This window comes from Hypomesus transpacificus, unplaced genomic scaffold (assembly GCF_021917145.1).
Source record: "Hypomesus transpacificus isolate Combined female unplaced genomic scaffold, fHypTra1 scaffold_186, whole genome shotgun sequence".
NCBI classification, from domain to species: Eukaryota; Metazoa; Chordata; class Actinopteri; order Osmeriformes; family Osmeridae; genus Hypomesus; species Hypomesus transpacificus.
Window position 1 is genome coordinate 502 of NW_025813735.1, and position 4,900 is coordinate 5,401.

General features: G+C 46.3%; 1 long non-coding RNA gene across 1 annotated transcript; it reads right to left on the reverse strand.

The window, feature by feature from the left end:
• Positions 1-3,534: 3,534 nt before the first annotated feature.
• Positions 3,535-4,900, reverse strand: LOC124489246. The gene is made up of 3 exons (XR_006958768.1): positions 4,725-4,900; positions 4,244-4,344; positions 3,535-3,938 (listed from the first exon to the last, which is right to left on the reverse strand). It is a non-coding gene; the product is annotated as an uncharacterized LOC124489246 (long non-coding RNA).

A 4,900-nucleotide genomic window follows, 5' to 3' on the forward strand; every position in this document is an offset into this window, starting at 1 on the left:
GTAACAATAACAAAGTATATATTGTAGCAAGGGGAGATTGAGGGGGCGAGTGTTTTGTGCTGTGGGGCAGCTGCCACTGAGATGCAACAGTGAGCTCAGACGCGGATGCCCAGACAGATCTGCTGACATCTAGTGGTCACACAGAGTATTGTGGAAATACAGTTGAGTTTCTGTAGAACAATAACAATAATTTTTCCATTCAGCAAACGCTTTTATCCAAAACGACATAAGGGGGATTAGAACCTGAGACTTCTTGATTTACAGTTGAATGCTCTAACCACTTTGTTTATCTAGAACTACACTTTTTACACTACAACTTTGACTGATCTCATGTAGTGGATGGACAGAAGGATGGATGGATGATGGATGGATGATGGATGGATGATGGATGGATGATGGATGGATGGATGATGGATGGATGGATGGATGGATGATGGATGGATGGATGATGGATGGATGATGGATGGATGGATGGATGATGGATGGATGATGGATGGATGGATGGATGGTGGATGGATGATGGATGGATGGATGGATGGATGATGGATGGATGGATGATGGATGGATGATGGATGGATGATGGATGGATGGATGATGGATGGATGTGGCAGAAACACCAGTCAGGATGACAGGGTTTGTAAGAAGCACTCCAGCCGGAGAGCAGAGCTGCTATATCTGCTTTAACAGCCACCTCGGGCTCATGTATCTCTCTTCCCACCAACAACTGTGTGTGTGAGTATGTGTGAGTGTGTGTGTGTGTGTTTGAGAGAGAAAGTGTGTGTGTCTGCCTGTGTATGTGCCACCAAGTAGAGAGTATTTAGGAGGAAAACTGACTCTGTGATCAAGTGCTGGAGGAGAGAGCTCTTGCGTAACACCTGGACATTATTTTTATTGCTCAACAGGTGCTTACTGGTTTATTAGAGAACGATCTAATCAAATCAGCTCCATTTGGTAGTGTGTGTTTGTGTGTAGCTGTGTATGTATATATGTGTGCGTAGCTGTGTATGTGTGTGTGTAGCTGTATGTGTGTGTGTGTGTGTGTGTGTGTGTGTGTAGCTGTATATGTGTGTGTGTGTGTGTGTGAGTGTCACTATGGGCCACGGGGATTACATGGTATTAACAGTAATTATGCCATTTATTGCAAACAGCTTGGCAGCTAAATTATACCAGCTTGTGTATGTGTGTGTACAGTACACATGCATACATATTTGTGTGTGTATCTGAGTGTGTGTGTGAATTTCCTTCTCGTCCTAAATGAGCCTCCTTGCTACATTTAACCCACTCTGGGTCAGACTGTGCTCTCTGTACTCTGGGTCAGACTGTGTTCGCTGTACTGGGTCAGACTGTGCTCTCTGTACTCTGGGTCAGACTGTGCTGTCTGTACTCTGGGTCAGACTGTGCTCTCTGTACTCTGGGTCAGACTGTTCTCTCTGTACTCTGGGTCAGACTGTGCTCTCTGTACAGGGTCAGACTGCGCTCTCTGTACTCTGGGTCAGACTGTGCTCTCTGTACTCTGGGTCAGACTGTGCTCTCTGTACTCTGGGTCAGACCGTGCTCTCTGTATTCTGGGTCAGACTGTGCTCTCTGTACTCTGGGTCAGACTGTGCTCTCTGTACTGGGTCAGACTGTGCTCTCTGTACTCTGGGTCAGACTGTGCTCTCTATACTCTGGGTCAGACTGTGCTCTCTGTACTGGGTCAGACTGCGCTCTCTGTACTCTGGGTCAGACTGTGCTCTCTGTGCTCTGGGTCAGACTGTGCTCTCTGTACTCTGGGTCAGACTGTGCTCTCTGTACTGGGTCAGACTGTGCTCTCTGTACTCTGGGTCAGACTGTGCTCTCTGTACTCTGGGTCAGACTGCGCTCTCTGTACTGGGTCAGACTGTGCTCTCTGTACTCTGGGTCAGACTGTGCTCTCTGTACTCTGGGTCAGACTGTGCTCTCTGTACAGGGTCAGACTGCGCTCTCTGTACTCTGGGTCAGACTGTGCTCTCTGTACTGGGTCAGACTGTGCTCTCTGTACTCTGGGTCAGACTGCGCTCTCTGTACTGGGTCAGACTGTGCTCTCTGTACTCTCGGTCAGACTGTGCTCTCTGTACTCTGGGTCAGACTGCGCTCTCTGTACTCTGGGTCAGACTGTGCTCGCTGTACTCTGGGTCAGACCGTGCTCTCTGTACTCTGGGTCAGACTGCGCTCTCTGCGCTCTGGGTCAGACTGTGCTCTCTGTACAGGGTCAGACTGCGCTCTCTGTACTCTGGGTCAGACTGTGCTCTCTGTACTCTGGGTCAGACTGTGCTCTCTGTACTCTGGGTCAGACTGCGCTCTCTGTGCTCTGGGTCAGACTGCGCTCTCTGTACTCTGGGTCAGACTGTGCTCTCTGTACTCTGGGTCAGACTGTGCTCTCTGTACTCTGGGTCAGACTGTGCTCTCTGTACTCTACACTGCTCAGTTTTCAGTTTACTCATTCAGCAGACACGCTTATTCAAAGCAAATATGGTCAAGTAAAGTAAAAAATGCTGTTCTGAATAATTGGATTTTTAATGGCGTATTTTTTCCTGTCCTTGCGTGAGTCCCGAATCATCTGTAACAAGCTCTTTCTCAAAGAAGGCATCACTTCCTTAGGTGAATTGTTACCGCGCCGAATAACCATGGCAACCCTGTGTCACTGCTGAATGGGGCATCGAGAGGATAATAGAACAGCTGGATCAAAGAGAGAGGAGAGAGTGGTAGCACACACACACATACGCTACACACACTACACACACACACAGTCACACACACAGCCACACGTGCAGACACACACACACAGGTGGCCCTTTTAAACGGTGACATTTTCAGTTCTGAATCTCTGTTCCATTCTGAGGATACAGGTGATGATGATCGAACACGCTGAGAGCACTTAGCACTGTTATACAGGCGGTTCTCACCACAGTCCAGATGAATGTCAGTTTGACCATTTCCTGCTCAGTCTGACCCTGTACCATCTAGCTTTGATGATGCAGAATTCTGAACAACTCCACTCCCTTCCATACCATTTTACTCTCCATTCTGACTGCATGGCTTCAGGCTGTTTAGCCTGTGGTCTACTCTCTGTGTGACTGAGCATGTCTGGAGGAACTGAACTGTACTTGATTATGATTGGTAATGACAAATGAGATATGATTACATAATACTGACATGATGAATCCTGATATGATGAATACTGATATGATTATGACTGATATGATGATTACTGATATGATTATAACTGATATGATGAATACTGATCTGATTATAACTGATATGATTAATACTGATATGATTATAACTGATATGATGAATACTGATATGATTATAACTGATATGATGAATACTGATATGATTATAACTGATATGATGGGCTGGCAAGAAAACAACACTGAGATGAACCCTGAAGTTCCTTTTATTTAATTTGAAAGTACAATAAATAATTGGATACAGTGTACTAATAATAATCATTCTATTTATACTTACGGTAAATTACACTAAAAATATAATTCTGTTTACTAATACAGCTAGGACAGTGCACATTTTGCATGGAACGTTTTTTTAAACGCATCGCATAAGACTGTATATATTGACACACTTTTTTATAGTTGTAAAATTCTTATAACATACACAAAACAAATCACCTTTGTTCTGAGTAAACAAAGACTAGGGTAAAGTCAACTCTAACTCTAACAAGGTTCGACTGAGAGAGAGAATGAGTTTAGAGAGAAAGAGGGAGAGGAATAAAGAGAGAGAGAGAGAGCGCGCTTCATTACACTGCTATAGGTGTGTTCTACAGGAAGGTCTACTTCTATACCATGGCGACCAGACTGTGTGCTACGATCAGGACAGGATCTTCTCGGTAGCTTGTCAACATCGTCATTCAGCACCCAGGAGAAGAACCATCAGCCAGGCCTCCATGAACTTCTCTCCTGCTGGAGAAACAGGGTCATTATGATACAGTTAGGACTTTTATTATATTATGTTACGCAAGATGATATGCAACTCTATGTCTGTCTGTTTTTCTCTCTCTCCATTTCTCCTCTCCTTTCCCACCTCACTCCACCCTCTCTCCTCCCATTCGTTTCTCTCTCTTTCTTTTTCTACCTCTCTCTCCCTCCTCCCGCTCTCTCCCTCCTCCCTCTCTCTCCCTCCTCCCGCTCTCTCCCTCCTCCCTCTCTCTCCCTCCTCCCGCTCTCTCCCTCCTCTCTCTCTCTCCCTCCTCCCGCTCTCTCCATACCTAAGCAAAGACAAAGTATATGACCACCATACAGCCTACGATCCAGCCCACCATCAGGAGAGCCGGGTAGAGCTGACAGGACGAGTCAGACTGACCAACAGCTGAGAGAGAGAGAGAGATAGAGAGAGATAGAGAGAGAGAGAGAGAGAGAGAGAGAGAGAGAGAGAGGGAGAGAGAGAGAGAGAGAAAGAGAAAAAAACAAGACAGTTATGAGACACATAGCTGATAGATGAGACACATCACAAAGGACCTTAACAACACTGTTCCATCGGAGGGTTATAAAGAGCACTAACACGGTTCTATAGGAGGGTCATAAAACTTAATAACTGTTCAAAAAAGGTTATAGAGCCTTGAGTCATAACACTGTACTAAAGCAGGGTTATAAACAATAATTGCACTATTTTCTATAGGGGGTTGTAAAGCTTCACAACCCTTCTAGGGCGGGGGGGGGGGGGGGTAAAAGCAGGCTGGAGCTCCTCACCTCTCTGGGCCATGGTTCCTCTGATCTGGTCCTCCAGATGGTCAGTCTGGCTGGGAGCCCCAGTGACAGGACTCACACGGGGGATGAGTGGTCAGTCTGGCTGGGAGCCCCAGTGACAGGACTCACACGGGGGATGAGTGTGGCTGCTGGAACACTCTGGAAGCCCAACTGGAATC